The 19,859-nt window shown below is 51.9% G+C and overlaps 1 protein-coding gene across 3 annotated transcripts in view; it reads left to right on the plus strand.

Moving 5' to 3' along the window:
- UBE2E1 (ubiquitin conjugating enzyme E2 E1) overlaps window positions 1-19,859 on the plus strand; it is a 461,740-nt gene that overhangs the window by 236,515 nt on the left and 205,366 nt on the right. Inside the window, exon 1 of one of the 3 annotated variants that reach the window (XM_085630507.1) lies at window positions 15,731-15,822. The exons of the other annotated variants lie outside the window; for them this stretch is intronic. The gene's annotated coding sequence lies outside the window, so the exon portion shown is untranslated. Of the gene's footprint in view, window positions 1-15,730; window positions 15,823-19,859 lie in introns of those variants that run through there. 3 annotated transcript variants of the gene reach the window in all.

Consider the following 19,859-nt stretch of genomic DNA (forward strand, 5'->3'; position numbering starts at 1 on the left):
TTTAGCCATGCAACAATTGCATAACTAAATACTTATAAGGTCCCAAAAGCGAGATCTATTGGCTATGCCAAGCGGCCGCGAAAGTGAAAGCAATCTCGTCACGCGAGCCCGCGCACATGCACTGTAGCTCTAGGCTGGCCTGGTAGCACTTTTTGGAGCCCACTCAATAAGTCTCGCCAGACCAGCGCATGCGCTGGGTCAGGCGAGACCTAAAAAGCTTGCTTTCTGAGTAAAGTTCCAGCTTTTTGTCAATTTTGGTGTAATTCCATTCCACAGTTTTTTCTGTCTTGGAGAACAATGACATATTGGCAGGAAACTTTCCACAAAGGGGATGAACTTTTGGGGGGAAATTTTCATCCTGTTTGGTCAAATGGTGACAAAGTTATTAACAAAAAAATGTGTAAAAAAAATCATGTATGTACATTTTTCTTAAAACCTTTACAACTAACTGACTTTGTATGAGTATGTATGTATGTATATATATATATATATATATATATATATATATATATATGAGAGAGAGAGAAATATATATGTAGGCATAGATCCAGATATACCAACATACATATTTAAACATTTTAAGTAAACCAACACAGCTTTGCAGTGAAAGGCAGTGCGACAGATGTGTGTGGCTAGTTGCAGTTCTGTATCGCCCCTTGTACACTGAACAGCTGTGGTGGTGGGGTCCAAGGGGGGTTAGGTCAGGGCACAAGCCTCATCTGCCCCCTCTCTAGAGGCGCCAGTATTTATATTCTCGTGCTAATCTTTTACCTAGGTGAGCAGCACGAGGCGCCAAGAGGCCTCACTGGGAGCTGAAGCGCGCTATGGTACAAACTGTTAACACTGTATGATACACCGCTTGTGTTAAGTATGTCTTTGTACTAAGGGTACCACCTTGCCCGTCTGAATTTAAGATACAACCGCCCTACGCTCCCCTCGCCCCCTCCCTCTTTTCTGGCTTTTCCAGTGCCTGGCGAATCTTCTGTCCAGCGATAGGGGGAAGGACGGGGGGGGGAGGGGACGCAGCCACCCTGACATTCACAGCAGAAATGAAAGCACTGCTCGCGAACAAACACTTGGGAACAGCCTCGTGTAAAGGGCGCGACTCTGCTGACCCAATAAATGCCATTCTTTTGAGTGCGTCCAGGATCACATGGGGGCCGTCCCCCGCCACTCACCCAGAAACAGTAGGCTGCTAATGAGAGCGACGCTGCCCTTTTATGTAAATAATGCACGTCAAACAGTAGGGCACGTTTGACGTGAGTGATGACACTTCACGCCAAGTTGTATAGGCACTTACTCGGTGTCTGGAAATGGACGTATTTATATGTAAACATAAATAAAATGTGGCTTAGTGTACACAACGAATGTTTTGCTTGGATCTTGAAACGTGATGCGCTCCGCCGTCCAAAATGACAGGCAGCGATATACAAAACCATAAATTAAACAAACATCCGCTACTCTGCGGTGTCGCCTACCATTGCAGGCCCCTTACAAAGGTTTTTCAGTTTTTTGCAGTTTTTATATAGCCCGAACTCGACCCAAAGGTATTGGAAGGCTTTAAATGAGCACCAGTTACGTCACACAAGGACACATTCATTTTTGGTGGGCAGTTGGAGATTAAGTGATTTGTCCAGAATCACAAGATGTTGCCACGCCGAGACTCGAACCCAGTTCCCCAGCTCCAAATCCGGCCAGGGCAGCTCTGGCTGTTACGCCGCATCCAATTACTCATTTACTTGGGAGCGATGGAGTTTAGTCTTGGTGTGGGAGAGACACACAGATTCTACCTCAAATGTTAAGAAATTTTATACAAAAAGTTTTTGAGCAATGTTCACTTCTCAAGTTGTAGGGCGGGTTTCATGTTCAAACAAGTATTGATAAAGCCAATAGGCAAGCCTTGAATGTTGAGCCTAGACTAACGCTTTAAAGAACTGAAGCCTTCTGCAGACAAAATGTACAAAAAAGATTACCTATTTGTGTGAAATGTGTCTGAGATAAAGAACTGAATGTGTGATGGATTCAGTGTACTTCTGAGTATTAAAACAGTCCCTCGTCTAGTGCAACACAAGCTCTCCACAGGAGGCGGATTATACACCAAGCTCCAATAGCAGGAGGTGAAAAAAAAAAGAGTTCCATGTGTTGAATCAAAGCCCCTTCCGCGTATATTTGAATGAGCGGTAACTATAGGCCTAGCACATAGCTGTGCTGTCAACTCAGAATAGTTTTTTTAAAACCGTTAATTTAATAAATTCTAAAATATGTCATAAATCATGAAATCCTTGACCAGTGTCCATCAAAGTCCATAAGTACAAGCACAAACAATTTCAAGAATGCAATTTAAATAATAATGGACATTGGGCAAAAAATATTCATAATTTTCCAGTTCCCTGAAGAAAGTGACCGGCAGCCTAACCTATGTTGGTGCTAATGCACTTATATAATGGTCCTTTTGCTGTGTTCATAAGTATTTGGAGGGCTGTAATCAGGGCCACTTGAATTATGCAGCTAGGGAGGGCCAAGGTATGCGGCAGGGTTGAGTAAATAATGCGGCAAGAAAAAGCAAATTATGTGGAGTAATGCAGCCTATTTTATGATAGTATGACTTCATTTTTTTTGCCATTTTTAGGTCTCGCCTGACCCAGCGCATGCGCTGGTCTGGCGAGACTTATTGAGAGGGCTCCAAAAAGTGCTACCAGGCCAGCCTAGAGCTACAGTGAACGCGTGCGGGAGCGCGCGCCGCACTTGACCGCGATTACTTTCACTTTTGCGGCAGCACGGCCGCTTTGATGTTTGATCGAGATCGCGATCACTTTTACTTTGCATAGCCAATAGGTCTCGCTTTTGGGACCTTATAAGTATTTAGTTATGCAACTGTTGCATGGCTAAACACTTATAAGGTCCCAAAGGCGAGACCTATTGGCTACGCCAATGCTTGTTAAAGTTGCTAACACTGTCTGATGTGGATGCACAATGTTAGAACCAGTTTAACACCCAGATTTAACCTTTGCAAAGGGCCTTCCACTCTGTGACCATGTGTGCCGCCGAGTTTATAGGAACTTTTGAACTGTTTGTGCTAGAACATTTATTTTGTTAACTATTGCAGATTATGCCGCAGATTATGGATTGTGTGGCAAGTGTGGCAAATCTATAATTATGCGAAAGTTGCTGCACAGTCGTATAATTCCAGTGGCCCTGGCTATAAAATGTGCTTGAGGGGTGTGCATCACTACTCAAGGACTGTGACTCCTAGTCCTGCCAAGGACTCTCGGCTCTGCCCCCCTCCTTTACCTCACCCGGAGGGATTTCGGAGCTGGTGTCCTGCTGTGGCCCAAGCAGCAGTAGGGTGGACTTCAGTCTGTGTTTGTGGCAATGTCTGGTCTGTGGCAACCCAGGGTATTAAGCATAACCCAATCAAAATGCCAGACTTCAGCCATGCCAGGCCCAGTGACTGCAGGTCTATTCCGGCTGAAGCAGGGTGAGCCCTGAGTCTGAAAGCCGGTTCCGACACCAAATCTATTGGTTTTGCCAATGTTTGTTTATCGTGCAGCAAGTAAGGGGGAACTAGTGAATTTCAGTGTATAATCATGACATACATATTACTTATCTGGCAATCAACCACCCCCCCCCCCCCCCCCCAAAAAAAACTTCAGAAAAAAGAATTCTTATTGTGGAATGGAAATCCCAGTGAAAACTGAAAAAAATCCTTCTGCTACTCTCCTCGCTGTATGAGTACATGTCTCTGGGTAGGACGTGGCCTCCTACTCTCAGCAGGAGACAGGCGAAGAACTGAGCGGTGAAGAGGACAGTGGAGGAAGGAAGGAGGTAGAAAGGTTGGTGAGGTAGGCAGGGGTGTAAGGTACAGAGAGAAACGTGAGACAGACTGACAGAAAGGGACAGAGAGGCAGATAAATAAAGAGCTAAGCTGATAGGTGCGGGTTTAGAGTGTACATAAACAGCTATAGAAAGGAAGGGAACAATGTAGCGAGAGGGTACCCCAAATGTTGAGGTAGAAAGGGCTGAGGTAGAAAGAGAGAGTGGCAAATTAGAGTTGGAGCTAGGCCGGAAGAGGCAGAGAGTGCAGGTTGAAATAGAGAAGGAGGTGAAGAGAGTAATTAGTGGGGAAAAAAGAGGCAATGACAGAAAAAGAGAGGTACAAAGAAGGGGGTATAAAAGGTCTGCGAAACAGGGTGAGGAGGTATATATTGAGATTTGAGAAATCAAGGGGGGTCAGATGGATATCTAAAGGGGCACTGAAGAGATGGTAAGGGTAGGATTATATAAGGACAGTCCGGGGCGTGGCTTGGTCAGTAAGATGAGGGCGGGGGGGGGGGGGGGGAGGGAAGGGGGTGGGAGCGTCAGATTTCCTGACCATGACGCTGGCATATAAGGTTAAAATAAATTATAGGACAAGCCGTGTGCATGAGGGGCTTAAGGGTAGTGGAGGGGGAAAGGAATGTGGATTGGTAGGGGTACTAAGTGAGAGAAACACAATATTTTGTTAAATCCATATTTTTGGGGCTTTCAAAACATAGAAAGGGAGAGTGTGTGTGTTTGTTGCATCTCACCTGGGATTTTTGCATGCGCCACAGGAAAAAATCCACACACAGACACCTCACTATACCCCAACTGAAAGCACCTGTACCCATCTATTCATCAGAAAATACATTTATTAGGGGGTGTAACCAGGCGCGGCCCGTGCAAGGAAGAGCGGTGGGGCAGGGAGGGATTCAACATACGACAACGCGGGAAACTTAAATTAAAATGGAAGAATTTTTTTTTTTTTTAAAGTTTCCCTTGTTGTCGTATGTCGCATTCCCTCCCCCCCCCACCCAGCTCTTACCTGCACGGGCTGCGCCTGGGTGTAACTCCCCCCTGAAGCTACGTCCCTGAGGACAGCGAGGTGATACGTCATTGGGAGACTATAGAACAGCAGTTCTACAAGAACATGGGCGGTAAAAGAGGGTAGTGAGATGGTTCAGACGAAGGCCGTAGGAAGCGGGCGTTGATCGCTAATGGTGAGGGTGTCCTACAATACTCGGGGCAGTGTGGAGGTGCAGCGGGCTCAAGGGTAAGTACAAGAGGCCATGGTAAAGACCGGGGGAGGAGGAAGAGAGGGGCCATGATGCTGACTAATACATGGCTAGTCATGGGGTCTAGGGAGGCAGGGGTTGGTATACTGGGGGGGGGGGGGGGTCAATGGGGCACTTGGGTGTTTGAGAGTCAAGAGGTACACTGAGGCCAGAAGGGTGGGAGGAGTGGATTGAGTGGGCAGTGAGGACAAAAACCTATAGGTGAGAGGGGTTCTGGGGTACATGGGGGCAGTCAGGAGATATGAAGGGAAAGTGACATGTTCTAGTAAGGAAATTAACAGGTAAAGATGGAATAAGTAGATGTCACAGGGGAGAGGGAAGAAGTATGCGAGTCTGTGAGGTGAGCAGGAGAGGGGAAGTGGTGTCGAGGGGGGAAATCATGTACAGAGAATGTTTACAGTGGTAAGGAGGCGGTATAGAGAGGTGCGGCAGCGTGAGGGCCAGGTATAGAGGAGACTGTGACGATGAGGATGGGAAGTGGCAGAATGGTGATGTATATACAGTAGTGATGCGGTATAGGTCCAGGATGCATAGATGGAGCAGTCAGGAGGAAAAGTGAAGAGGTATAGAAAGGACCAGCATCTCAGGGAGAGGTATAGAGAAAAGGAATGGAGGGGTGATGTGCGCAGTGGTACTGTGGAGGTACTCAGGAGGATAGATAAAGCAGTGTGGAGTCACATAGGGCATGAAGAGGTATATATGGGAGCAGTGGCGGCTGCTCCGCTAAGGCGGGGGAGCATTGCTCCACTGCCAAGAGCAGCAAAGAAAGGAAAAAAATCAAATGATAACGGAATGTTATCATTTTTTTTTCCTTCTGCTGTGGCAGTGCGTGAGGGGGCCGGCAGACTGCAGGGGAGGAGTGGTAGACACTCCGGTGCGCAGTGACTGTTAGGTTGGCCCTCTCGAGCCGCCCAAAACAGTTGTGGCCACTTCCCTGTTTTCCATGCAGGCGGCATTACATCCTGCATGGAGAACATGCCCACCCCTAAAGCCCCTGGCTGAGCGCAGTGTCCCGGAGCTCAGATCAATCACAGCGCTCCATTGGAGCATTGTGATTGGCTTAGGGATGGGAGTCTGGCTGCCTGCTTCTTGTTCCGACCTGGAGTTGGACACAGGCAAGCAGGAGAGAAGACACGGGACCCAGCGGCTGCAAAGTACGTTTATTTTTTTTTAAAGCAGCCCGCGAGCAGGCCCCTCCACCGCGTGCCGTGCCAGCCTGCCCCTGTTTAGGAGGAGCCCAAGAGCATGGAGGAATCAAGAATGTGATGTATAAAGGGGTAGTGAGGAGGTACAGAGGGGTAAGGAGGACTGCAGGTTCAGTGAGGGAGTATACGGGCACTAAAGAAGTATAAATGAGAAACCAAGTATGGCCATGAGAAGAGGAAGAAGTGACCCAAACATGGCCATACAAAGAGTTAGAAGCAAACTGACCATGGCCATGAGAAGAAGAAGCGACCTGATCATGAGAAGAGGAAGAAGTGACCCAAACATGACCATGAGAAGAGGAAGAAGTGACCCAAACATGACCATGAGAAGAGGAAGAAGTGACCCAAACATGGCCAGGAGAAGAGGAAGAAGCGACCGACCATGGCCATGAGAAGAGGAACACACAACCCGACCATGGCCACGAGAAGAGGTACAAGCGATCCGATCATGGCCAAAAGAGGAACAAGTGTCCCGACCATGGCCATGAGAAGAGGAAGAAGCGACCCAAGTATGGCAGTGAGAAGAGGAAGAAGTGACCCGACCCTGGCCATGAAAAGAGGGAGAAGCGACCCGACCCTGGCCATGAAAAGAGGGAGAAGCGACCCGACCCTGGCCATGAAAAGAGGGAGAAGCGACCCGACCCTGGCCATCAGAAGATGAAGAAGCGACCCGACCATGGCTATGAGAGGAGGAAGAAGCAACCCGACCATGGCCATGAGAAGAGGAAGAAGCGACCCGGCCATGGCCATGAGAAGAGGAAGAAGTGACCCAAACATGGCCATGAGAAGAGGAACACACGACCCGACCATGGCCACGAGAAGAGGTACAAGCGATCCGATCATGGCCAAAAGAGGAACAAGTGTCCCGACCATGGCCATGAAAAGAGGGAGAAGCGACCCGACCCTGGCCATCAGAAGAGGGAGAAGCGACCCGACCCTGGCCATGAAAAGAGGGAGAAGCGACCCGACCCTGGCCATCAGAAGAGGGAGAAGCGACCCGACCCTGGCCATGAAAAGAGGGAGAAGCGACCCGACCCTGGCCATCAGAAGAGGGAGAAGCGACCCGACCCTGGCCATGAAAAGAGGGAGAAGCGACCCGACCCTGGCCATCAGAAGAGGGAGAAGCGACCCGACCCTGGCCATGAAAAGAGGGAGAAGCGACCCGACCCTGGCCATCAGAAGAGGGAGAAGCGACCCGACCCTGGCCATGAAAAGAGGGAGAAGCGACCCGACCCTGGCCATCAGAAGAGGGAGAAGAGACCCAACAATGGCCATGAGAAGATGAAGAAGCGACCCGACTATTGTCAATAAGAGGAAGAAGCGACCCGACCATGGCCATGAGAAGAGGAAGAAGCGACCCGACCATGGCCATGAGAAGAGCAAGAAGCGACCCGACCATGGCCATGAGAAAAGGAAGAAGCGACCCGACCATGGCCATGAGAAGAGGAAGAAGCGACCCGGCCATGGCCATGAGAAGAGGAAGAAGCGACCCGGCCATGGCCATGAGAAGAAGTGACCTGTCCATGGCCTTGAGAAGAGGAAGAAGCAAACCAAACATGGCCAAGCTAAGAGGAAGAAGCGACCCGACCATGGCGATGAGAAGAGGAAGAAGCAAACCAAACATGGCCAAGCTAAGAGGAAGAAGTGACCCAAACATTGCCATGTGAAGAGGAAGAAGCGACCCGACCATGGCGATGAGAAGAGGAAGAAGCGACCCAAACATGGCCAAGCTAAGAGGAAGAAGTGACCCAAACATTGCCATGTGAAGAGGAAGAAGCGACCCAACCATGGCCATGAGACGATGAAGAATCGATCCGACCATGGCCATGAGAAGAGGAACAAGCGACCCGACCATGGCTATGAGAAGAGGAAAAAGCGACCCGACTATGGCCATAAACAGAGGAAGAAGCGATCCGACCCTGGCCATCAGAAAAGGAAGAAGCGAACCAAACATGGCCACGATCAGAAGAATATGTGACCCGAGCATGGCCAGACAAAGAGGATGAAGAGACCTTACCATGGCCATGAGAAGAGGAAGAAGCGACCCAGCTGTGGCCATGAGAAGAGGCATAAGCATCTTGACCATGGCCAAAAGAAGAGTTAGAAGCGTACCGACCATGGTCTCGAGAAGAGGATGAAGAGACCTGACCATGAGAAGAGGAAGAAGCGTCCTGACCCTGGCCACGATCAGAGGAATATGCGACCCCAGCATGGCCAGATGAAGAGGAAAAAGAGACCCAACCATGGCCATGAATAGAGGAAAAAGCGGACTGAGCACAGGACAAATGACCCAAGCATGTACAGGGAAAAAGGAAGAAGAGACCCGAGCAGAAAAAAAAAGAAGTGACCCATAAGGGGGATAGAAGTGGAAGAACCAGTTGGACACAGTGCAGAGACCAAGACTCTGGGAAGGGATCCAGATATGGCCAAGAGGAGTAGTGGATGTGGTTATAGCCAGACTGGCCAGCCGCGCAAGTGGGCAAACCCCGGGGGGGAGGCTGGAGCCCCAGGAGTCCGGTTTTGACACTTGGAGGCCGGTTTTACCTCCAGGAGTGGTGGTGCACCTTGAACTGTCCCAGCGGCCTGCATAACCTATTTAGATTAGCTTCAAAGACTATTGAATGGAAGCATTAAAAGAAAGCCTCTCATGACGGTACCGACAAACAGGTCCTTTTTCTCGCTAGGCTCATGCCATGCATGATTAGAATCTGTGTAGAAATAGCGCTTCGAGGTACTGTGGTAAACACTAATGTACTGGAATATTTTTTTTATCCCTTTTGTAGCACTCAGTAAAACTGGCAAATATAATTGAAAAATTGAGCAGTTAACATGCAACTTTTGGTTTCACTTTTCCAAAGTTATCCTACAGAAAATCCTACTGAACAATGTGCTGGGTGTCACTTACTTGGTGCACATGGGGGCTGAGTTTATACTTTTGCCAGGGCTGTTTTAAATTACCAGTCCGGCCCGGGACGTGGTCCAGAGTCGAGTCAATGACAAAGAAGTGGTCCAAATGCTACCATAAGGGAGAGGGTGTGGCTTAACGGCCAGAGCTGCCGATTTCGGCGCTGGGGGATCCAGGTTCAAGTCTCCTCTCAGCTCAACATCCTGTGATTCTGGCCAAATCACTTCCCCGTGCCTATGGACGTCGCCTACAGAGAGCTTCCAACATTCCAATGTTCTAATATAGTATCATTATTAAGAAGAGAAAGAGACAGCCAAAAGAGGAGGATCAAATGTCAGACTAGAGAGGGTGGGGGTGGGGGGGTAGTGGCCCAAACACTACTCTTAAAAGTTGAAGAAATGCAACTAGTAGAAAAGGGCAGAGTATTGAGGAACTATACGCAGATGTTCCAGGCGTTCCGAATTTCCGATACCGACAGGAATCTATGTACGCAATTACGAGTTATACCCCAAGGAATGGGGAATAACTTTGCAGACCAAGAAATACTTGGCATAATTTTGCATGGAATTCCCTATTATTTGGGATTTAACTGAGACATTTACCTCCTCCTGTAAGCAGGTACTAAATGCCTGCGGGAATCTTAGGTGGCGGGTGAGAGGGATGTGGGTAGGAAGGGTAAACGTTGTCTGGTGGGAGAGCGCATTACTGGCTCAGCTCGAGCCTATGTACAGGATCAGACCGAGGGTCTGGAGAGCTGTAGCCTGTATTCATGGGACAGAGGGGTGTAGGAGCTGCAGCCTGTATCCATGGGACAGAGGGGTGTACGAGCTGTAGCCTGTATCCATGGGACAGAGGGGTGTACGAGCTGTAGCCTGTATCCATGGGACAGAGGGGTGTACGAGCTGTAGCCTGCATCCATGGGACAGAGGGGTGTACGAGCTGTAGCCTGTATCCATGGGACTGAGGGGTGTGCGAGCTGCAGCCTGTATCCATTGGCCAGAGGGGTGTGCGAGCTGCAGCCTGTATCCATGGGCCAGAGGGGTGTACAAGCTGTAGCCTTTATCCATGGGGAGATAGGTGTACGAGCTGTAGCCTGCATCCATGGGACAGAGGGGTGGGAGAGCTGTAGCCTGCATCCATGTGACAGAGGGGCGGGAGAAGCTGTAGCCTGTATCCAGGGGACAGAGGGGCTGAGAGCTGTAGCCTGTATCCATGGGACAGATCGGTGTGACAACTGTAGCCTGTGTCCCTGCGTCAGAGGGGTGAGGTAGCTGTTGCCTGTATCCCAGGGTCAGAGGAGTGGGAGAGCTGTAGCTTGAACTCATGGGTCAGAGGGGTATGCGAGCTGTAACCTAGTAGCTTTAATTTTACCTGATGGATAGAGGGGCGGGAGAACTGTAGCCCGTATCCATGGGAGAAAAGGGTGGGAGCTGTAGCCTGTACCGATGGAACAGGCAGAGCGGTGTGAGAGCTGTGACCTGTATCCATGGGACAGAGGTGTGTGGAAGATGTAGCCTGTATCCCTGGGTCAGAGGAGTGGGAGAGCTGTAGCTTGCACCCATGGGTCAGAGGGGTATGCGAGCTGTAACCTAGTAGCTTTCCTTGTACCCATGGGAAAGAGGGGCCGGAGAGTTGTGACCTGTATCCATGGGACAGAGCAGTGTGACAGCTGTAGCCTGTGTCCCTGCGTCAGAGGGGTGAGAGAGCTGTAGCCTTTATCCAGGGGACAGAGGGGCTAGAGAGCTGTAGCCCGTGTCCCTCTGTCAGAGGGGTGAGAGAGCTATAACCTAGTAATTTTCACTTTACCTGAGGTATAGTGGGGTGTGAGAGCTGTAGCCTGTACCCATGGGACAGAGGGTTGGGAAAAATGTACCCTAGTAGCTTTCATTTTACCTGAGGGATAGTGGAGTGGGGGAGCTGAAGCGGTTCCTGGGGAACAGACGGGTGAGTGAGCTGTAGACTTTACCTGAGGGACAGAGGGTGTGAAAGCTGTAGCCTGTACCCATGGGACAGAGGCGCCGGAGAGCTGTGACCTGTAGCCATGGGACAGAGCTGTGTGATAGCTGTAGCCTGTGTCCCTGCGTCAGAGGGGTGAGGGAGCTGTAGCCTTTATCCCTGGGTCAGCGGGGTGAGAGAGCTGTAGCCTGTATCCCTGGGTCAGAGGAGTGGGAGAGCTGTAGCTTGAACTCATGGGTCAGAGGGGTATGCGAGCTGTAACCTAGTAGCTTTAATTTTACCTGATGGATAGAGGGGCAGAGAGCTGTATCCTGTATCCAGGGGACAGAGGGTCTAGGGAGCTGTAGCCCGTGTCCCTCTGTCAGAGGGGTGTGAGAGCTGTAAGCTAGTAGTTTTCATTTTACCTGAGGGATAGTGGGGTGTGAGAGCTGTAGCCTGTACCCATGTGACAGAGGGTTGGGAGAGATGTACCTTTCATTTTACCTGAGGGATAGTGGAGTGGGGGAGCTCAAGCGGTTCCTGGGGGACAGACGGGTGAGTGAGCTGTATACTTTACCTGAGGGACAGAGGGCGTGAGAGCTGTAGCTTGTACCCATGGGACAGAGGGGTGGGGGAGCTGTAGCCTGAATCCATGGGTCAGAGGGGCCGGAGATCTGTGACCTGTATCCATGGGACAGAGGGGCCGGAGATCTGTGACCTGTATCCATGGGACAGAGGGGCCGGAGATCTGTGACCTGAATCCATGGGACAGAGGGGCCGGAGATCTGTGACCTGTATCCATGGGACAGAGGGTGTGAGAGCTGCATCCATGGGACAGAGCAGTGTGAAAGCTGTAGCCTGTGTCCCTGCGTCAGAGGGATGAGAGAGCTGTTGCCTGTATCCCAGGGTCAGAGGAGTGGGAGAGCTTTAGCTTGAACTCATGGGTCAGAGGGGTATGCGAGCTGTAACCTAGTAGCTTTCTTTTTACCTGAGGGACAGAGGGGCGGGGGAACTGTAGCCCGTATCCATGGGAGAAAAGGGTGGGAGCTGTAGCCTGTACCGATGGAACAGACAGAGCGGTGTGAGAGCTGTGACCTGTATCCATGGGACAGAGGGGTGTGGAAGATGTAGCCTCTTTCCCTGGGTCAGAGGGGTATGCGAGCTGTAACCTAGCAGTTTTAATTTTACTTGAGGGATAGTGGGGTGGGGGAGCTGAAGCGGTCCCTGGGGGACAGACAGGTGGGTGAGCTGTATACTTTACATGAAGGGCAGAGGGGATGGAGAGCTGTAGCTTGTGCCCATGGGAATGAGGGTGGGAGAGATTTAGCCTCCATGGCACAGAGGTTGTAAGATCTGTAGCCTATATCCATGGAGCAGAGGAGCGTTAGAGCTGTAGTAGGGGTGACCGATGTCCCGGTCAGAGGGGTGTGAGAGCTGTGGCCCGTGTCCGAGTAGTGGGAGGGATTTAGCCTGTATCCATTGGGCAGAGCGGTGTGAAAGCTGTAGCCTGTATGGAACAGAGGGCGTGAGAGCTGTAGTCTGTATCCCTGGGTCAGAGGGGTGGGTGAGCTGTAGGCTGTATCCTTTGGACAGAGTGATGGCAGAGCTGTAGCCTGTATCCCTGGGTCAGAGGGGTGTGAAAGCTGTGACCTATATCCATTGGACAGAGGGTGTGAGAGCTGTAGCCTGTATCCATGGTACAGAGGGGTGTAGCTTGTATCCATGGGACAAAGGGCTGTGAGAGCTGTAGCCTTTATCTCTGGGTCAGAGGGGTTGGAGAGCTGTAGGCTATTAGCTTTCATTTCACCTGTTGTCAACTTTTATAGTTGTATAATTTACCTGAAGGACAGAGGGTTGAGAGCTGTAGCCTGTATCCATGGGGCAGAGGGGTGTGAGAGCTGTAGCCTGTACCCATGAGACCGAGGGGCTGGAAAGCTGTAGTCTGTACCTATGGGAAAGATGGCGTGAGACCTGTATCCATGGGACAGAGGGTGTGAGAGCTGTAGCCTGTATTCGTGTGGTAGAGGGTTGTGAGAACTGTAGCCTGTATCCTTGGGGCAGAGGGGTGTGAGAGCTGTAGTCTGTATGCATGGGGCAGAGGGGTGTGAGAGCTGTAGCCTGTATCCATGGGCCAGAGGGGTGTGAGCTGTAGCCTGTATCCATTGGGCAGAGGAGTGTGAGAGCTCTAGCCTGTATCCATGGGGTAGAGGGGTGTGAGAGCTGTAGCCTTTATCTCTGGGTCAGAGGGGTGGGAGAGCTGTAGGCTAGTAGCTTTCATTTGACCTGTTGTATACTTGTATAGTTGTATACTTTACCTGAAGGACAGAGGGGTGAGAGCTGTAGCCTGTACCCATGAGACCGAGGGGCTGGAAAGCTGTAGTCTGTACCAATGGGAAAGAGGGCGTGAGAGCTGTAGTTTGTATCCCTGGGTCAGAGGGGTGTGAGAGCTGTGACCTGTTTCCATGGGACAGAGGGTGTGAGAGCTGTAGCCAGTGTCCCTGGGACTGAGGGTGTGAGAGGGAAAACAGCCTCTTTAATGCAACCGTTGCAACGCAAAAGGTGTGCAGCAGCGGGTAGTAGGTGTGAGAGCTGTGACCTGTATCCAACGGACAGAGGGTGCGAGACCTGTGTGTGAGAGCTGTAGCCTGTGTCCATGGGACAGAGGAGTGTGAGAGCTGTAGCCGGTGTCCCTGGGTCAGAGGGGTTGCGAGTTGTGGCCTTTATCCATGGAAGGGGGAGGGGGGGGGGGTGAGCTGTAGCCTGTATCCCTGGTTCAGAGGGTTGGGAGAGATGTACCCTAGTAGCTTTCATGTTACCTGAGGGATAGTGGGGTGGGGAGCTGCAGCGGTACCTGGGGGACAGACTGGAGGCGAGTTGTATACTTTACCTGAGGGACAGAGGGTGGCGGAGCTGTAGCCTGGGTAGGGGGTGGGGGAGATGTACCCTAGTAGTTTTCACTTTACCTGAGGGTGGGGGAGCTGAAGCCTGTATCCCTGGGAGAGCGGGTGGGCGAGCTACACACACCCTGTAGCCGTGGGACAGAGAGGCGGGTGAGATGCAGTCATTGGGTTTTTAACAGGAAAGAGGTTTCGGGGGGCTTGGTGGTGGTATGGCTTTGTTCTTTATGTGAGGTATAGAGGGGTGGGAGAGCTGTATCCTTTACCTGAGAGGCCATGGATAGGAGAGCTGTAGCGTTTACCTGAGGATGGGAGAACAGAAGCCTTTACCTGAGCGGCCAAGGATGGGAGAGCTGTAGCCTTTACCTGAGGATGAAAGAACAGAAGCCTTTACCTGAGACCAAGGGTGGGAGAGCTGTAGCCTTTACCTGCGAGGCCAAGGGTGGGAGAGCTGTAGCCTTTACCTGAGAGGCCAAGAGTGGGAGAGCTGTAGCCTTTACCTGGAGGCCAAGAATGAGAAAGCTGTAGCCTTAACCTGAGAGGACAAGTATGCGAGAACTGTAGCCTTTACCTGAGAGGCCAAGGACGGGAGAGCTGTAGCCTTTACCTGAGGATGGGAGAACCGAAGCATTTACCTGAGAGGCCAAGGATGGGAGAGCTGCAGCCTTTACCTGAGAAGCCAACGATGGAACAGAAGCCTTTACCTGAGAGGCCAAGGATGGGAGAGCTGTAGCCTTTACCTGAGGATGAAAGAACAGAAGACTTTACCTGAGACCAAGGGTGGGAGAGCTGTAGCCTTTACCTGCGAGGCCAAGGGTGGGAGAGCTGTAGCCTTTACCTGGAGGCCAAGAATGGGAAAGCTGTAGCCTTAACCTGAGAGGCCAAGTATGCGAGAACTGTAGCCTTTACCTGAGAGGCCAAGGATGGGAGAGCTGTAGCCTTTACCTGAGAGGCCAAGGACGGGACAGCTGTAGCCTTTACCTGAAGATGGGAGAACAGAAGCCTTTACCTGCGAGGCCAAGGGTGGGAGAGCTGTAGCCTTTACCTGCGAGGCCAAGGGTGGGATAGCTGTAGCCTTTACCTGCGAGGCCAAGGGTGGGAGAGCTGTAGCCTTTACCTGAGAGGCCAAGGATGGGAGAGCTGTAGCCTTTACCTGAGGATGGGAGAACCGAAGCATTTACCTGAGAGGCCAAGGATGGGAGAGCTGTAGCCTTTACCTGAGAAGCCAAGGATGGAACAGAAGCCTTTACCTGAGAGGCCAAGGATGGGAGAGCTGTAGCCTTTACCTGTGAGAACAAGGATTGGAAAACCGAGGCGTTTACCGGGGAGGCAGAAGGGAAGGACATGCTGAAGCCTTTACACAGGGAGGGGCCTTACAGGGAAGGATTTGGGGGGAGGGGGGTGGGGGGGCAGCAGACTGTCAGTAAGTTGGCGGGGAGGGGGATCCTATACTATCATTCAGGGGTGCAGCTGAGCCTGTGGAGGAGTGGGGGCTGGTAGGGGGCTGACAGGTATAAAAAGATGGGCACAGCATACGGATTGGAGCTTTAGGGGGTCGGTGGGGGCTCGAAGAGAGAACCTGCCTCAAGAGAGGACAGTGAGGGCGCGGAGCTGTGTGGAAGGGAGGGGGCTAGAGTGGAGGCGGGGTGCGGGGAGAGGAGGGCAGTGAGGGGGAGGGAGGAGAGCTGCAGGGGAGGGGGAGGGGGAGGAGAGCCGCAGCAGCACTTCCGCTTCTCCCTGCCGGAGAGAGACACGAGTCGAGGCCCAGCACCGAGACACAAAGAGAGGTGAGGCCCCCCCGGGGGAGAGGGGCAGTGCAGGAACCCCCCTGCTGGTGGGGGAGAGGGGTGACCCTCTCGGAGGGGACGGGGGTACACTGAGACCTCCTGGGGAGGAGGTACGAGCCACCCGAAGGGGGGAAGCTTGAAGAGCGCCTAGAAAGGGGGGACGTGGGTGCCTCGCACCCCATTCTCCCCAAGAGAAGGGGGGCTTGCGCGATGCACTGGTAATGGGGTCTGTAGCCCTTGGCGCCCCCTGGCAGGACCCCGAGCCGCCTCTCCCGGAGGAGGGGAGCGCAGGCATGTAATGGCGAAAATGGAAACCTGGGCATGTCTCCCCTTCCCATAACGTGCTTCACGGGTGGACGCGCCCACCTCCACCGCGGGGGGAGGCAACGCCACTGGCACATCAGAGAGGGACACAGATTGGGGGAGGGAGGGGAGAGCCGAGTTGGGAAGGCGAGAGAAAATGTCTGTGTATGAGGGTGCCCGTGTTGACACACATTGTTCATCCTTCAGGATGCCAGCACATGACATGCACAGCCACCCCCCCTGTACAGGAAGCAGAACTCTCTCCTCCACAGCTAGAAGAGCTCCTCTCACAGCCAGCAGAGGGGCCCCTTACAGACAGCAGAGGGGCCCCTTACAGACAGCAGAGGGGCCCCTTACATGCAGCGCAGTCCCCTTACTTCTAGGCAAAAAGCCGTTGTCCTTGCAGCAAGCAGCCCCCTTACACCCAAGAGGGGTCCCTTTGACACCAAGCAACGCTCCCAACTAGAGCCTGGCCCTAACCCCCTACAGCAAGCACCCCCCTTTACAACCAACAGAGCCCCGTTAAGTCAGCAGACCCCCTTGCAACCAAAGACCTCCATCTTTACAACAATCAGCAGAGGTTTTCTGTATATCAGGACCCCCCCCCCCCCCCCCTTACAGCAGTAGATGCTCCGCTTACAGAAGACCCCTCCTTACAGCCGGGAGAGCTTCTTATTGAAGCAAATCAGAGCCCTCCGGCCGCAGAGCTCCTCACAGCCCGGCCAGAGGACTCCCCACCTACAAGAAGGGTTGGGAACCCCTCTTAAAGCAAACACCCTTCTCCCTCAGCAGCCAGAGCAGAGCTCTTGTAGTGCTACCCCCACACCCAAACCACCCTCCTTAATAGAATAGCACAACCTACCAGCAGCGAGGGAGCGGAGCCCCTTCGAGCCAGCAGCCCCACCCCCCCCCCCCTTCTAGTTAGCAGACACCCCTGATAGCCAAGGGAACTCACAAACATTGCAACAAACACCCCCTCATCTAGTTAGCAGACACCCCTTATAGCCAAGGGAGGTCTCAAACATTGCAGCAAACACACCCCCTTCCAGTTAGCAGACACCCCTAATAACCAAGGGAGCTCTCAAACATTGCAGCACAGACACCCCTAATATCCAAGGGAGCTCTCAAACATTGCAGCAAGCACACCCACTTCCTGTTAGCAGACACCCCTAATATCCAAGGGAGCTCTCAAACATTGCAGCAAGCACACCCACTTCCAGTTAGCAGACACCCCTAATATCCAAGGGAGCTCTCAAACATTGCAGCAAGCACACCCACTTCCAGTTAGCAGACACCCCTCATAGCCAAGGGAGCTCTCAAACATTGCAGCAAGCACACAGCCTTCTAGTTAGCAGACACCTCTAATAGCCAATGGTGTTCTCGAACATTGCAGCAAGCAGCCTCCTTCTAGTTAGCAGACACCCCTTATAGCCAGGGGAGCAATCTAACATTGCAGCAAGCACACCTCATATAGTTAGCAGACACCCCAATAGCAAAGGGAGCTCACAACCATGTGCAGCAAGCAACCCTCTTCCAGTTAGCAGACACCCCTCATAGCCAAGGGAGCTCTCAAACATTGCAGCAAAAACACACTCTTCCAGTTAGCAGACACCCCTAATAGCCAGGGGAGCTCTCAAACATTGCAGCAAACACACACTCTTCCAGTTAGCAGACACCCCTAATAGCCAGGGGAGCTCTCAAACATTGCAGCAAACACACACTCTTCCAGTTAGCAGACACCCCTAATAGCCAGGGGAGCTCTCAAACATTGCAGCAAACACACACTCTTCCAATTAGCAGACACCCCTAATAGCCAGGGGAGCTCTCAAACATTGCAGCAAACACACACTCTTCCAGTTAGCAGACACCCCTAATATCCAAGGGAGCTCTCAAACATTGCAGCAAGCACACCCACTTCCGGTTAGCAGACACCCCTAATATCCAAGGGAGCTCTCAAACATTGCAGCAAGCACACCCACTTCCAGTTAGCAGACACCCCTCATAGCCAAGGGAGCTCTCAAACATTGCAGCAAGCACACAGCCTTCTAGTTAGCAGACACCTCTAATAGCCAATGGTGTTCTCGAACATTGCAGCAAGCAGCCTCCTTCTAGTTAGCAGACACCCCTTATAGCCAGGGGAGCAATCTAACATTGCAGCAAGCACACCTCATATAGTTAGCAGACACCCCAATAGCAAAGGGAGCTCACAACCATGTGCAGCAAGCAACCCCCTTCCAGTTAGCAGACACCCCTCATAGCCAAGGGAGCTCTCAAACATTGCAGCAAAAACACACTCTTCCAGTTAGCAGACACCCCTAATAGCCAGGGGAGCTCTCAAACATTGCAGCAAACACACACTCTTCCAGTTAGCAGACACCCCTAATAGCCAGGGGAGCTCTCAAACATTGCAGCAAACACACACTCTTCCAGTTAGCAGACACCCCTAATAGCCAGGGGAGCTCTCAAACATTGCAGCAAACACACACTCTTCCAGTTAGCAGACACCCCTAATAGCCAGGGGAGCTCTCAAACATTGCAGCAAACACACACTCTTCCTGTTAGCAGACACCCCTAATAACCAAGGGAGCTCTCAAACATTGCAGCAAGCAGCCACCTTCTAGTTAGCAGACACCCCTAATAGCCAGGGGAGCTCTCAAACATTGCAGCAAGCACACCCACTTCCGGTTAGCAGACACCCCTAATATCCAAGGGTGCTCTCGAACATTGCAGAAAGCAGCCCCCCTTCTAGTTAGCAGACACCCCTAGTAGCCAAGGGAGCTCTCAAACATTGGAGCAAGCACACCCCTAATATCCAAGGGAGCTCTCAAACATTGCAGCAAGCACACCCACTTCCTGTTAGCAGACACCCCTAATATCCAAGGGAGCTCTCAAACATTGCAGCAAGCACACCCACTTCCTGTTAGCAGACACCCCTAATATCCAAGGGAGCTCTCAAACATTGCAGCAAGCACACCCACTTCCTGTTAGCAGACACCCCTAGTAGCCAAGGGAGCTCTCAAACATTTCAGCAAACACACCCCCTTCTTGTTGGCAGACACCCCTAAGAGCCAAGGGAGGTCTCAAACATTGTAGCAAGCAGCCCCCCTTCTAGTTAGCAGACACCCCTAAGAGGCAAGGGTGGTCTCAAACATTGCAGCAAGCAGCCCCCCTTCTAGTTAGCAGAGCACCCCTAAGAGCCAAGGGGGGTCGCAAACATTGCAGCAAACACCCACCCTCGAACCCAGGCACAGCTGCAGTTCCTCTCTGACACGGTGGCTTTTCTTGATCATGGGCACACGGCTGGCTCGACAACACACATGACAAATGGATCCATCGCCGAGTTCTGAGGGTAGCTTGAAGCTCGGAGGTTCGAATCCCGGCGACGCCTCTCAATCACTTGCTCTTGACACCTGACTTTAACATCTCTTTCGTTCTTTCTGTTTAGGCGCTATACAAGCATTTATCCACTGCAAGCAATATTACCTCTGCGTTTGTAGCTAATTTTGGCAGTTTGGGTCTGCGCAGAAGCCTGGCACTGGCGGCAGAAGGGACCCTCTTATTCTTGGCAGTGTATTCTGGGTATTCACAACTGGCCCTATACCCGGAGTCCTTCCAGGAGGCGATGCCAGAGTGATGGAAATGTGTGCGTTTGCCTCCTGGGGAGGTCTTGCACCTAGAAACGTCTGCGACGATGGGCCTACGACTGCGCAGGCAGTTTACAGCACTAGAAAAAT

This window comes from Triturus cristatus, chromosome 10 (assembly GCF_964204655.1).
Source record: "Triturus cristatus chromosome 10, aTriCri1.1, whole genome shotgun sequence".
Lineage (NCBI taxonomy): Eukaryota > Metazoa > Chordata > Amphibia > Caudata > Salamandridae > Triturus > Triturus cristatus.